This window comes from Pithys albifrons, chromosome 9 (genome assembly GCF_047495875.1).
Source record: "Pithys albifrons albifrons isolate INPA30051 chromosome 9, PitAlb_v1, whole genome shotgun sequence".
Classification (NCBI taxonomy): domain Eukaryota; kingdom Metazoa; phylum Chordata; class Aves; order Passeriformes; family Thamnophilidae; genus Pithys; species Pithys albifrons.
The window spans coordinates 37,545,117-37,560,439 of record NC_092466.1 but is presented as its reverse complement, the minus strand read 5'-3'; the positions used below and the strand labels follow the sequence as shown (position 1 = coordinate 37,560,439).

General features: G+C 52.6%; 1 protein-coding gene across 4 annotated transcripts in view; it reads left to right on the top strand.

Moving 5' to 3' along the window:
* The window catches only part of PRKG1 (protein kinase cGMP-dependent 1), a 341,078-nt gene that overhangs the window by 218,689 nt on the left and 107,066 nt on the right, over nt 1–15,323 (top strand). The window contains exon 1 of one of the 4 annotated variants that reach the window (XM_071563625.1): nt 2,362–2,415. The exons of the other annotated variants lie outside the window; for them this stretch is intronic. The gene's annotated coding sequence lies outside the window, so the exon portion shown is untranslated. Of the gene's footprint in view, nt 1–2,361; nt 2,416–15,323 lie in introns of those variants that run through there. 4 annotated transcript variants of the gene reach the window in all.

Here is a 15,323-nt window from a genome sequence, read left to right as displayed (position 1 = left end):
CAGATTGGTGACATGCAGGTGAGGCAGCACAAGGTGACAGTTCAGCCCAGCCTTACATTCCAACCCCCTGCCATGGGCAGACCTCCCACTGGACCAGGTTGCTCCAAGCCTCATCCAGCCTGGGCTGATGTTAAGATTTAGCAGGAACCACAGAAAACTTTATCCACCTGGAATTTGATAGTCTTTACTCTTGAATTTACAAACCAACCCTGACAGAGTTAGAAAACAGCAAGGGCTGTGATGTTCATCCCTTCCTTTCTCCTTTATGGCCACAGATGTCCCCAGACTGTCTTGCTGCAGATGTGCCCACGTGTCACACCTCTCATGGCTTCACTATGAGTTGGTCCATCTGAAGAGTTCAAAGACCTTCAGCTCCTTCCAAGTGATCCCTCTTGGGCTGTGAACCTGCGATGGGTTGGAAGTCAAACCGCAGCAGATTTAGGAGGGGGTGTTGCACCAACTGCTCTCACCCTCAGCAAGGGCTGCTCACCTTGAGCAAGGCCAACAGAACAAAACCAGGTCTGGTCCTTAAGCTGCTTTTTGAGGGCTGACCCACTGAACTCTCCTTCCTGGTGGGCCCTAAAGCTTGTTTTGGACCTTTGGTTGTAGTTGGGCAGCCACTTGGTAGTCACAGATATTTCAGAGCCCTGACATTCCTCATACAAAGTCGCTTGTCCCCCTGTCCAACATGTTACTGCACCACACAGTCCCTATTCTTGTGTCTGTTTTCATGCTCAAAGAACAGCCAGAGCCCTCCCAAAGCACCTGACAACTCCTGCCTTCAGAGGAGATGCCCAGCAGGAGGATTTCAGCAGGGCCAGGGGTCTGCCTGGATGGAAACCTGTTGCTTTTTCATCAGGCAGAGTGAGACAGACCTTCTCAGTGGCACCAGGATTGTTGTCTTGAATATTCTTATTTTTCAACCTGAGTGTTTCTTGACAGGTTGCATCAAGTTTGGCTTCTTTTTATTTTTTCCCCCCTCTTCTAAGAAATACCTGAGTTTCAGTAGAGGGTCTTGTTGGGTCTGCCAAGCTCAGTCCTGCCTTTGGGTTGTGTTTGCTGGGATTTCTTCTCCTTACAAAAATCTTCACTGCCTTGAGTAGGGCATTGAAAAACCAGTTGAGGTCTCCAGGGGAGTATTTAGAGAATTCCCAATGGGCTCCAAGGAAACTGTGCTAAGATGGGTTAAAATCCATGCAGTGGGAGGGAGGGAAAGTGCTGGAAAAAGGGCCTTTTTTATCCACAGCTGGTAGAGAAGTTTGAGTGCAGAGTAATTACCAGAAGGATGTTTAGACTCTGTGTTTGGAAACTGTGGATCCAAAGTGTCTTTGAAATGAAACCTCTTGAGTTTGTCCCAAATCCATGAGCAAAACATTCCAGCAGAGCGTTGGTTTCCTGAGAAATGCACCTTCAGGGCTGAAGGATCTGTTGGTGAATGTTGTAGGAATGGCAACAGGAATTTTGTGTTCCTCAGTGATGGATTCCTGGCATCGGGGAGTGGCTGTGAGGGGCAAGGAGGGTAGTGGGGGGTGGCTGTTTGGGTGCAGAGGGGCTGTTGGCACTGCCTTAGGCATTGTCAGTGGGAGCTGAGGAGCGAGGGGATGGATGCTTGGATTGGTGGATGGGCTGGATTGGTAGATGCATGGATGGGTGGATGGAGGCATGGATGGGTGGATGGAGGCATGGATGGGTGGATGGAGGCATGGATGGGTGGATGGAGGCATGGATTGGTGGATAGGGTGGATTGGTAGATGCATGGATGGGTGGATGGAGGCATGGATGGGTGGATGGAGGCATGGATGGGTGGATGGAGGCATGGATTGGTGGGTAGGGTGGATTGGTAGATGCATGGATGGGAGGATGGAGGCATGGATGGGTGGATGGATGCATGGATGGGTGGATGGATGGGTGGATGGAGGCATGGATTGGTGGGTAGGGTGGATTGGTAGATGCATGGATGGGTGGATGGATGCATGGATGGGTGGGTGGGGTGGATGCTTAGATTGGTGGATGGGTTGAAGGTTGGAAGAACTGTTGTGCCTGGAGAGAGGGAATTAATGGCTTTGATGTTTAGTTGGTGCCAGTGAAAAGCAGAGGGTGATGGGGGTGGATGCTGGGGAAGATGCTCCATTTCTCCTCTCACTCTACTCAAGGCCACACCTCAAGGGCTGTGCCAGTTCTGGGCACTCATGGGAGAGAGTTGTTATTTCTCCCCATTCCCTACTTGAGGTTTATTTTCTGTAAATCTGGAAGCTCCGAGGCAGATTCCCAAGGGGAGGCATTTTGAGAGCTGTTACTGAAATCCACTCAGATTATGGAGCTTTGAAATCCAGTGAGTTGTTCCTTGCTCTGCAGGTTGGACCCTGTGGAAGCACAGAATGGAGGGTTGATCCAAATCCTTCTGGGGTCATCTGGGTAAGACAGATTTTCATTTGCAAACACAAGACCAAAAACTCAGAGTGGTGATTGAGGAGGAAACAGGATTGTTTGTGTGCTTGGGTTGTGTCCCTCCGAAATGGGCAGGGCAAGGGCTGTGGAAATGCCCATAGAATTTGCATCCTCTATATTGCATTATTTAATTCTTTGGTTTGTGTGCCTGCAGCTGGGTGAGCTCATCAATCACTCATTCGGTAGGGAAAAGAAGAAATTTGGCTTTAATGAGTATTTTAAATAATTCCTAAATGGCTTGGGGGGCCTTTTTCTCTTTCTCTGCTCAGAGTGGCAGGTTCTGCTCCTCCTCTTGGTGTGAAAACCCCTCCAACCACTTTGACTAGTGATGGAGCAAAGGGAAGATGTCAGGTGGTTTCTCGATTAGTTTTTTCTCTCACTGAGCTTAATTATTATTAATTTTAGTTATCTGGTGCCTCTTGGTTTGTTTTCACTGAGGTGTGTGAAATCACCGGCACGGGTTGAAGGACACAGTGGAGGGTGGTGGTCACGAAGCTGGTGGGGTGGGCTTTGTGATGGCCTGGGATTTGTGCAGTTCCAGACATGGCATCTGCCCTGTGGAACGTTGGGTGAGCCAGCAGTGAAGGTGATGGGTTTATTCTTCTCTTTAAATAACCCATGGCAGGAAAGTGGACATTGATTGAACAAGGCAAGAAGACATGACTGCAATGTCTTCTGGCATGAACTTTCACAGGGAAGAAGGTCCCCCCAGGAGGGGTTATGTGAAGGTGGGATTCATGCCTTCCCTCTTCCATCCCTGTGGAATTCTGAGTATTTGAAGTGTTTTTACCTTGTGATGGTCAAATGCAGCAAGTTCAGATGCCAAGGCCAGGCTGGACAGGGCTTGGAGCACCCTGGGCTGGTGGGAGGTGTCCCTGCCCATGGCAGGGGGTGGATGGGCTGGGCTGTGAGGTCCCTTCCAAGCCAAACCACTGTGGGAGCCCAGAAGGAGGATGGGGCAGCTGAGGGCCCAGCAGGGGGACAGCAGAGCTCATGGCTGAAAGAGGAACTCTGGTGGGCCATTGTGAGCTACTGTTACTGTGATCCCATGAGAAGAGGAAGGTTATTTGCCCATTCACATGTGGAGATGCTTTCCCAGCAGGAAAACCCCTGGAACAGGGTGAGTTCCTATTTCTGTGCTGGAAGGTTGGAAAGGGCCCTTCTCCAAACACACCCTCATTCCTCTCTCCTGAGGGGAGCACACACTTTGTGCCTGGAAATGGTTGTGTTTCATAGAAGCAAAGTCCAAGACAGATGAAGTGCAAGGCCTTGAGTGTGATTAGAACTGGCTGTTGGGACGTGCATCTCATTAGTGTAATTGCCTGGAGCCTTGGCAATCAGCCACACAGCCCTCCCTTCAGAGGGCTTGGCCAAGCTGAGGGCTGAAGATGTGGAACGTATTGATCTAAAGACATGAGTATAATTAGGAGAAAAGGAGTTGTTAGAGCAAGTAGCCATTGGTGTTGTCTGTCACAGATCCCATTCCCAAGCTTTTGTTTGGTGGGAAATGCCATTGGATCACTAAATTATCACAGATTGTAGGTTTGGTGAACTGACTTGTCTCTCTCTCCCCTAATTCCTGATGTCTCTTCGTGTCTCTGTGAAAATCCTCAGTGCTGGGAGCTGGTTTGGGGGGGAATCTCTCCCACTGGAGTGGCTGGAGCAGGAGGAGTTGGGCCATGGGCTGGCCAGGAGAAGGGAAGGGCTTGTCATGATGGGCATTGTCCCCTTCCTTGAGCTGGGAGTGTTAAATTGGTGTTGATTTGAGGAAAGCAGAGAATGTGGCCCCTGGTTGGGAGGTCCCAGCTGAGGTGAAGCTGAGGGGGAGTGGGGGAGCTCAGCAAAGCTGCGGCTTTGAGCCAAAAAGCAGGGACTTGGGTCACATAATTCAAGTTCTCTCCTCACTCTTGACCTAAACCTGCTGCTCGGACGGTGTCCTGGCCATGGAGGGGACAGACATTTGGGGTGGCCCATTCTCCATCTCTGGTTTGGGAGTGATGCCTTTGGTTTGCTGTGTGTTCTCTGAGGGCTGGGCTGAAGGTTCCTGCTCCGAGGGGGTTTCTGCCTCTTCAGAAGGTTTTCAGGTGCATCTTGATGCTGATACTTTGAAGATAAATCCTCTCTTGGTGTAGAGTTTGGTCTGCAAGTACTGACTGAGGGTGAGAAGATGAAGGCACAGGGAGCCAGGCTGGGGCTGTGGAGCCTCCTGCACCTTTGGGAGGGTGGCCCAGGACACTCTGCTGGGATAAATCATCTCAAACTCATGGATTTCAATAACTGTGGAGTATCTTGGGAATAACAAGAAAAACAATGTGGAGCAAACAACATTCTCAGGATGGAATTCCTGGAGGTGTTTGCATTTGAATTAGGGCAAAGCAGAGGAGGAGAACTCGAGGTGGTGCTGCCGAACCCAACGGGATGCAACGGCAGCAATCCCTGGAAGAGTCCAAGGCCAAGTTGGACAGGGCTTGGAGCAACCTGGGCTGGTGGGAGGTGTCCCTGCCCATGGCAGGGGGTGGCACTGCGTGGGCTTTAAGGTCCTTTCCAGCCCAAACCATGGATCTCTGATTCCATGGCTGGGGCTGCACCTCAGGGTGTGGGAACCGAACTCAGTCACTTCTGGCCTGGGAAAAGGAGGAGAGATTTCCCTCTTAGGAAAGATTAATCCATGTGAGCAGAAGATGGATTTTAATTTCGACTTCTAGACCCAATTTGAAGAAGCCTCCTGGGAATCTTGAGAGGAGTTAATGACTCACTCTGTGCTTAATTACCTGTTACAGCTGCTTTGTGCTGAGCAGGCAGAAAGGAGCTGAGCAGTCTGTGCTGACGGGCTCATTGAATCCTAAGCTCAGGCAGTGAGGAAAGAGGGAGGACAAACCCCTGGGAGAGCACAGGAACCTGCTGGAGAGGAGTGTGAGGTCCAGAAAAACGGGATTTTCATGCAATCATGGGATCCCAGACTGGTTTGGGTGGGAAGGGATGTTAAAGCCCATGCCTTGCCACCCCCTGCCATGGGCAGGGACACCTCCCACCAGCCCAGGCTGCTCCAAGCCCTGTCCAACCTGGCCTTGGACACTCCCGGGGATGGGGCAGCCACAGCTTCTCTGCCCAGCCTGTGCCAGGGCCTGTCCACCCTCCCAGCCAACAATTCCTTCCCACTATCCCATCTGTCCCTGCCCTCTGGCAGTGGGAAGCCATTCAGAAGGTCCAAGACAAAAGCAGCAGCTCCCTTGGCCTGGTGTGCTGTGCCCAGCAAAGTCAGGGCTGAGCTCCTGCTCCATAAATCAGTGTGGCAATTCTGTTCTGGGTGGGAAGATGCTCTTTGGTGTGGATGCTGATCAGCAGAGGAGTTCCATGGCATCACCACCAGGGAGTGGTGGGTTTGGGAGGCTGTTTCAGGGAGCTGATTGTGATTTCACACTTTGCTGTCCATGATGGCACAGATGACATTTTTGAGGCGAGCTCAGTGACCTCAGTGCTGTGATTAATGGCAGCATTTTGTCTCCAGCAGCTCTGAAAGTCCCCCAAATGCTGCCACTGGAGCTCTGATTTGTGAGTGTTTTTATGGCCAGTCGTTTTCCTGCCTGGACTACATTTGCACATCATAATGATCCTTTTATGCATTTGTCCTCTGCCTGCTTGGGATGAATTTTTAATGGGCAAGCAGAGGGTGACGTTTTTATGGCTTTTATGGGCATCAGGAATGCATTTTATATTCAATTATGTGCTGTCTCTGGAAATCTCACACAAGTGACTTGCCAATAAATACATCTCAGAAATTACCCAAAACGAAGGGGGACAGTAATCACTGGAGTGTGGGAATTGAGCAGTGGCTCCAAGAAATACAAGGGAATGCACATCAGGAAGAATAATTTAAGCTTCATATATAGACACTGGTAATTATTTCTGGGAGAAGATGAAAAGGGTTTCTGGAGCTCAATGAAGACAAACTCCCCGTGTGCCCCAGCAGTTCCCAATGCAATTAGGAATATGTATTTTAAAGGGTAGAGGAAAGAAGAAAAGGGCATTCCATGCAGTGAAATGATCTCAAGGAACATGCCCTGCAGGTTTTGGGCTGTTCAATTGAGCTGTAGATGGAGACAAATCAGGCTTAGGCTGAAGTGTCCTCAGAGGGCTGGTAAAAATCCTTAAGCCCTTAATAATTTAGAGGATTCCAACTGACCTGCAGTGAGTTACTGTTCTGTTAAGCTGCTGACAAGGAGAGTGAGGAGAACCAGTTGGCCAAAGCACTTCAGGAGTCAATAACAAGAAAAACTGTCAGAACCCAAAACTTTGAAGCTGAAATTCCAAGCAGCTCGGAATCCACAGTGCCTGGAGCTGGTGGGAGGAGATAAAGGGGGTTATTCCAAAGAAATGAGTTTGTTTTGCTGCTTGAGACAACAAAATGAAGTGTGGGCCCTTATGAGGGGGAGGGAAATTGGGCACAGGGTGGGCTCCATGGGCTGGGAGAGCTTTGCCAAGGTGGGCATTGGGCACAGGGTGGGCTCCATGGGCTGGGAGAGCTTTGCCAAGGTGGGCATTGGGCACAGGGTGGGCTCTGTGGGCTGGGAGGGCTTTGCCAAGGTGGGCATTGGGCACAGGGTGGGCTCCATGGGCTGGGAGGGCTTTGCCAAGGTGGGCATCGGGCACAGGGTGGGCTCTGTGCCCTTGGGGAGAAACCAGGGGTTGTTTTTGGAGTGTTGAATAACAGTGGTTCATGTTTGGGAGCTCCTGGTCCAAGCCCTCCTAAGGAACAGGAGGGGACACTGAGGCAACCAGACCAACCCAGAGCACCCTGTCCTGTCCAACAGAGCCTCAGCTCTCCTCCTCAGCATCTCCTGCATCCTCTGAGGAAACCAGGGTGGGGTCCAGGACCTGGATGGATCCATCCAACCAACCCCAGGAATCCAGGAACTTTTGTTCCTCTCTGGGTTTGGGTGACAGACAAACTCATGTTTAAATAAATTCCCATCCTTCACAAAAAGACTGTTGGCAGCACCATCCCCAGGAGGTCCTGGGTGGCTGAGGGACAGCTGGTAGGGACAGTCTCCTCCTGAGCCACTAATCCACCCTCACTGAATTTTGATTAGAGGAAAAAAAAGCACATTTTGATAAGGAAATATCCAACCTTGTCTTCCACAGGAACAGAGCTCTGACCCAGTGATGCTGGGCCAGCATTTTCCTTATTGCTGGGAGTGGGGAAATGAGAGAAAAATCTGATTTTTAATTGCCTTCCCTCACCTCTGAGATGACCTTCACCACCTGATCTTCCTCCCCTGGGGGTCACACCCACTCTGAATCCATATCAGATGACAAAAGGGTTGTTCCAACAGCTGTTAAGGGATCTTTTGGAGAAGGTTCTTGGAGAGGACCTTGTTTGAAGCCACTGCTTGTGTGCTCCACGGTGCTGCTGCAGGGAGTTCTGAGCCTGCCCCAAAGTGGGTTATTGAGGGCTATTAAAGGGCATTTTATTGGGCATCAATCACCCCAGAGGAGTAAACTGAGCCATGGTGATCATCAGTAAATCAGAAATGACAGTGGCCCAGGGATGGATTTATGGAAGTGCTTCCAGCACCTGTTTCTCTCTCCTTTTGACTGCATTTTGAGAGCTGTCACTGAGTCACATTTTAATCTGAAGAGTTCTCTTACAAACCTATACCATTTTTAATCAAGGTGCCACGTGGCTGGGAATAAATCAATGCACAGGACAGCAAACCTGTCAGCCAGCCAGAATCTCACCATCATGACCTTCTTGCTCTGAAGGAAAAATGAGGCAGAAATGATGTTAAAAGTGCTTTTTGCAGGGGTGGTTGATGGGCATGGCCAGGCCTCCTGGATGCTGCTGTGGGCAAAGAGGATGGCACACCTGGGTTACAGGGCTCAGGGCAGAGCTTGGGCACCCAGAATGCCACCTTCATTCCTTTTAGGTCCACCTGCCCTGCCCTTTCGTTCTCCAACCAACCCCTGGGGTAATTCCAGGGGGAATTTCCATTCTGCTTCTTCAGCAGTGCCCAGTCTGTGTCCTGCTCTCCCTGGGTGTTATTTCTCTGCCCAAACATCCCCCAGGGAGTCGACAGATATTCCCAAAGCCTCCAGTCTCACTGGTGTGGGTGTGGATTTCGGGACAGGACAAGTGGGAAAGGCTCAGAGGTCCAACCAGGGGCATGTGGTCCATGAGGGTCAGCTTGGAGGGAGCTGAGTGCCAGCAGAGATCCCTTCCTGGGTACAGAGTGGGATGCTGATCTCTTGTAATCTGTGGAATAGCAATTAATTAAACAGATTGAGAGAATTTAGGGGAGCTTCGATGTTGCAGCATCAAAAATAATGGGAAAATGGGACATGCTGGATAGAGCAAAATGCAACATCTGTTGGGATTCCTGTGGGGACAGATCCAGTGTGAGTTGTAAATTCCCCAAGAATTTTCCTTCCAGTGGCGCCAGAGTGGCTGTTCCATGGATCAAGTGGCCCATGGCTGCTCCTCACTGGTGGCCAGAAGGTCCTCCCGTTCTCCAGCCTGCTTTGTGCCTGGAGTGTGCTGCCCATTTCCATCCATCATCCATCCCTGTGGCTCCATCTGTGCTCTTGGGGATGCTCATCCCAAGCTGAGATGCTCCAGCTGGGAGGTCCCATGAGAGTGGCTGGTCCATGGATCAGCTGGCCCATGGCTGCTCCTCACTGGTGGCCAGAAGGTTCTGCCCTTCTCCAGACTGCTTTGTTGTGCCCATTTCCATCCCTCTCCATGTCTCCATCTGTGCTCTTGGGGATGCTCATCCCAAGCTGAGATGCTCCAGCTGGGAGGTCCCTTGAGAGTGGCTGTTCCATGGATCAGCTGGCCCATGGCTGCTCCTCACTGGTGGCCAGAAGGTTCTGCCCTTCTCCAGACTGCTTTGTTGTGCCCATTTCCATCCCTCTCCATGTCTCCATCTGTGCTCTCAGGGATGCTCATCCCAAGCTGAGATGCTCCAGCTGGGAAGTCCCATGTGTTGGGTGTCCTTCTGAGTGGGCTGAGCCTGGGGGTGGGTTCTCTGGGCAGGAATTGGAAGCTGCTTTTGGGGGCACAGCCAAAGTGAGAAGCAAAGATGGTTTGACAGCAGAGCAGAACTTTATGGAATCACTGAATTGACCTCCCAGCACAGTTGGGTTTGGTTTCTTTGGGGCTTTTATTGCCCATCCTGTTGCTGGTCTGGCTGAAATATTCCCAAGATTATATTTCTGACTTTGGAACTGCACATCAAACCTCTCAAGCTCATTGGATTCTCTCTCCAGTACAGTCCAAGACCTTTGGATATCCTCAGGCCTTAATTCAGGTTCAGCTCTGGAGGTTTTGCTGTGCAGAGCAAATCTGGGACTCCCCAAAACTGTAAAGGTGAAGGGAGGAGAAAATCAACAGCATCATGAACTCAGAGATCCTCCTCCTCTGTAATTCAATACAGGAATATTCAATAAGGGAATACAGGAAATTCCAGAAGGGAATGAGGCTTATCCTGGAGAAGAGAGGTGTCCCAGTGATGGCTTTAGAGGGATTTTGAAGGTGTTTGGGATGCTGAGGTGGGGAGAAAAGCCATTAGAAATGAGGAATTCAGAGCAGCTGCCATCTGTGAGCCCTCAGAATGGCCTGGATGTGGGTGGAGAGGGCTGGGAGAATGGCCTGGATCTGGGTGGGCAGGGCTGGGAGAATGTCCTGGCTCCATTTGGGAAGGGCTGGGAGAATGGCCTGGGTCCGGGTGGGCAGGGCTGGGAGAATGGCCTTGGCTCCATTTGGGAAGGGCTGGGAGAATGGCCTGGATCCAGATGGGAAGGACTGGGAGAATGTCCTGGCTCCATTTGGGAAGGGCTGGGAGAATGGCCTGGATCCAGATGGGAAGGACTGGGAGAATGTCCTGGCTCCATTTGGGAAGGGCTGGGAGAATGGCCTGGATCCAGGTGGGAAGGGCTGGGAGAATGTCCTGGTGGCCCCCGTGGGGATTCCTGCCTGGGGTCTGCACCAACACTGTCTGTGGGAAGGACTCAGATGCCTCTGGGATGAGTTCACTTGAGGCCTCTCTCAGAATTCCGTCCTAGCGTGGTGGTTCTGGGTGTCCACCTTGAAGAAGCACCAACTACTCTGCACTCTGAGGCCTTTCCTGTGGGTTGTCTCTCTGTGCAGGAGGAACCAACTCCATCCTGTTCTCACTGGTGATCTGCTGACCCAAAGGGCTTTTGTTTGGGCTTGTCCCTCCATGAATCATCTCAGGTGTATCTGTCCAGACTGAGGAGCTCCAGGTTGCCCCCAAAGCCAGTTCTGCTGCCTTTGGCTGTGTGTGGCAGGTGATGGTGCTCCCAACCACAGATCATACTCCCAGCCACAGGTCACCCCATCAGCTCTTCCTGGGAATGCCTCGGGCAGGACACTCAGAGTTTTGTAATCTTACATTGTCCATTTGCTACATTTCAAAGTATCTTCTTGTAGTAACTAACAACAAAAAAAGGAGATATTGATTTCCATGGGGCCTGTGTAGATTCAGTCAAAAGCTCTGCCAGGGAGCAAGTTTTTAGTAAACTCTCCATGTTACACAGAATGTCAGGCTGGGAGGGCCCACAGTGGGGCATCTGGTGCCACCTCCTGCCCCAGCAGGGCCATCCCAGAGCACATGGCACAGCTTTGTGCCCACACAGCTCGGGGATATCCCCAGGGAGGAGACTCCCCCCCTCTCTGGGCTCTGCTCAGGGCTGGGGCACTGCCCAGCCAAGAAGTTCTTCCTCCTGCCCAGGTGGCACTTGCTGGGCATCAGTTGCTGCCCGTTGCTCTGGTGCCATGGCTGGGCCCCCCGAGCAGAGCCCGGGCCGTGCTCTGCCCCCTCCCTGCAGGCACTGCCAGCCCTGGGGAGGTCCCTGCCAGGCTCTGCTCTGGAGGCTGCCCAGCCCCAGCTCCCTCAGCCTTTGCTGCTGCCAGAGCTGCTGCCAGAGATGCCTCCACTGGAGCTGCAGGAGCTCCGTGTCTCCTCCAGGTCCCTTTGGTTTGGTGGGAACTTGCCTGGAGAACACGAAACGCTCGTGATTCACATGATCTTAAAAACATGCACAGCTCCTTTTTCTTTTGTAGCTCCTCTGTAATTGTGAAGTCAGAAAAGTATGGTCATCTTGGTGATCCTTCTGTTGAAGGGTGGGAGGGAGGGGAGCAGCATTCCAGCACAAAACAGCTCCTGGGAAATGGGGTTGGCAGGGTCGGTGGCAGCAGGAGATTATTGTGACAATTTCCTGTCAAGTGCAGCAGAGATCTGTGAGAGTCAACAAGTCTGCCCTCTCTGGGGCCTGGGGATGGTGGAAATACCCGGCTTGGAGGAGAGGGACAAGGCAGGATGGGCACTGAAATGACACTTCTCCCTTCTCTGTGCTCACTGTGTCACCATTGCATCCATCAGGGGTTTAGGATCTCTTTTGGGACAAGCCTGGCGTCAGTCACAAGGGGCTTTTGTTTTCCAGGATCACTGTGGTGTGGGAGGTGGTGCTCTGGTTGGACTTTGTCCTGGTGCTGCAATTGTGGTTTCAGTCCCCAAGGCCAGGCTGGACAGGGCTTGGAGCACCCTGGGCTGGTGGGAGGTGTCCCTGCCCATGGAAGGGGTGGCACTGGATGGGCTTTAATGTCCCTTCCCACCCAAACCATTCTGGGATTCTGTGATTCACTAAAGAAGCAGAGAGGGGGCTTGGTGCACCCACTGTGGATCTGAAGGGTGAGGGTTCATTTCCCATGAAGCCCCCCAGAGAATGGGGAAAAAATACCAAACTCCTTGACAGCAAAACTGTTTTGAAGAGAGAATTCCACTGCAAGGCAAGGACAGTTTAATTTCAGCTGGACTGTGAATGCAGGATCATGGAAACAAAAGTGTTCAGGGCTGGGAGGCTTTGAGTGATGGCTTTTTAATCACTGTTTTATCAAAAACAGGTGTCACAGCCCCAGGGCAGTGCCTGTCCCTGCACTGGCACTGCTGGGACCCCTCGAGGGCTGGGCCAGTTCTGGGCACTCCTGACAGGAGAGACCCTGAGGGGCTGGAGAGGAGGGAACAGAGCTGGGGCAGGGGCAGGGGGCACAGCAGCAGGAATTTCTGCCTGGAAAGGGTGGTCAGGCCTTGGCAGGGGCTGCCCAGGGAGGTTTGGAGTGCCCAGCCCTGGAGGTGCCCAAGGCAGGACTGGCTGTGGCACTCAGTGCTCTGGGCTGGAGGACAAGGTGGGCATCGGGCACAGGGTGGGCTCTGTGGGCTGGGAGGGCTTTGCCAAGGTGGGCATCGGGCACAGGGTGGGCTCCGTGGGCTGGGAGGGCTTTGCCAAGGTGGGCATCGGGCACAGGGTGGGCTCCGTGAGCTGGGAGGGCTTTGCCAAGGTGGGCATCAGGCACAGGGTGGGCTCTGTGCCCTTGGGGATCTTTCCCAGCCTCAGTGACTCTGTGACAAAACAGGTGAGGTGGAAGGTCCAGCAGCTTTTACTTTAGCACTGCAGGTACAAACTGATTTGCAAATTGATTTGAAGAAGCCTCAAGTGCCTCAGCAGAGATGATCCCACAGCATCCTGCCAGGATGAAAGCGGGTGTAGGTGCCCTCCAGGAGGAGGCACAGGAGCAGCACTGCTGGGCAGGGGGAGCCTGGAGATGAGTAACCACAACTGTGCCTGCCTGAAGTTCACTGATGTTCCCAGAGTCGCTGCTGCTGCTGCTGAGTCTTTGTGGCTCTTTGGGAGCAATTGTCCTTTTCAGGATGAATCATCCTGACTGAATCCCTGCAAAATGGGAGAAGGGCTTCATGTACCTCCTCATTTCTGTCCCTCTCTCTCACCGTGACAGCAATAATTGAATTTTTGTATTAAATTGTACAGTCTCCCCAACAAGTGACAAATGAGATGCAGTGGGAGGGTTGTGTGTGATAATGAGCCCTTGGCAGGGGCAAAATAATCCTCTGGAGTTCAGCTGCAGCCTCCTGAAGACAAACAGAGCCTGGGCTGGCACTGGGGCCCTGCAAGGCTTCAAAAGTCAGGGAGGTGTGGTGACTGGGCACAGGGGTTAGGAGGGACATGGCACTGTTGGACTCAGTGGCCTTGGAGGCTTTTCCACCTTAATGATTCCAGGGTGTGCCACCACAGCCTTGGGAGGATGTTTCTCATTCCCTGCAGGGAAATCGGGAATTTTGGCCTTGAGATGCCAACAGACCACCCCAGAGAAGGTCAGGGGGTGGGGGCAGGTGATGGTCAGGCTGGGCCAGGGCAGGGGGCACAGCAGCAGGAATTTCTGCCTGGAAAGGGTGGTCAGGCCTTGGCAGGGGCTGCCCAGGGAGGTTTGGAGTGCCCAGCCCTGGAGGTGCCCAAGGCAGGACTGGCCGTGGCACTCTCAGTGCTCTGGGCTGGGGGACAAGGTGGGCATCGGGCACAGGGTGGGCTCCATGGGCTGGGAGGGCTTTGCCAAGGTGGGCATTGGGCACAGGGTGGGCTCTGTGGGCTGGGAGGGCTTTGCCAAGGTGGGCATTGGGCACAGGGTGAGCTCCATGGGCTGGAAGGGCTTTGCCAAGGTGGGCATTGGGCACAGGGTGGGCTCCATGGGCTGGAAGGGCTTTGCCAAGGTGGGCATTGGGCACAGGGTGGGCTCTGTGGGCTGGGAGGGCTTTGCCAAGGTGGGCATTGGGCACAGGGTGGGCTCCATGGGCTGGAAGGGCTTTGCCAAGGTGGGCATTGGGCACAGGGTGGGCTCCATGGGCTGGAAGGGCTTTGCCAAGGTGGGCATTGGGCACAGGGTGGGCTCCATGGGCTGGGAGGGCTTTGCCAAGGTGGGCATCGGGCACGGGGTGGGCTCTGTGCCCTTGGGAGTCTTTTCCAACCTCAATAATTCCATGAATCTCACCAAAGTGTGCAGGAAATTGCTGCAGGAAGCCCAGCCCTGACTTAGCAATTCCATGTGTGGAGGGGTAAGGATTAGTTTTTTAAGAAATAAATACACCTTTTCTGAATTTCTTTCCTTTCTCTGGTGGGTACCACAGATGGAAAAAAGGCAGCACTTGCTCCTCCAAATCACAAGGGTTGGCCTGTTCTCCCCTCACCTGACCCAGCACAGCCCCTGCACCAGCTCAGCTCCCAGGGATTGCCTGGATTAACAGGACAGGATCTGCCCCCTGAGATATAAATTTGGTTTAGGAGCAAGAGGGTTTTATCCTTCTGAATTTGTCTTCTAAAAGATGCCACTTTAAGTAGAAGTTTTCCCATCCCTGGGAGTGTCCAAGGCCAGCTTGGACAGGGCTTGGAGCAACCTGGGCTGGTGGAAGGTGTCCCTGCCCATGGCAGGGGGTGGAATTAGATGAATTTTAAGGTCTCCCCAAACCCAAACCCTTCCATGATTCTCTTCCCTTGCCTTGCCTTAAGAAGGCAAAGAGAAAACAGCATGAAAGATTATCCAGGAAATTTTGGTAAACTCTCACCAATAAGGCTGCAAATACATTCCCGAGTTGCTTTTTTCCAAGGCCACGGTCCTGGTGGAGCCAGCAGTCCCCTCCTGCCACAGCTGGGTGGCCAGTGGGCAGATTGAGTTCTTCAAACCCCCTTTTTGGGGGGTTTATCTTCAATGAAGCCTCAGCTTGTGCTGCATCAGGTCCAACCTCCGTTCCTTCTTTAGGAGGATCCCAACGGTGCTCAGCAGGGTCTGCTACACTTCTCAACCTTCACTCCAGCTGGGTGTCCATCCCCAAGGGTTTGAGGCAGCTCAGACAGGCTTCATTTCCCTTTCACTGCTGGGTTTGGAGTTTTGAGCTCTGCTTGCCCAGCTGGCCCAGGGCAGGGCACGGTGGCACCAACAGCATTTGTTGTGCTGCCAACCAGAGATAAAAGATGAAGGTTTTGTTCCAGAGCTGACCCAGGAGGACCAT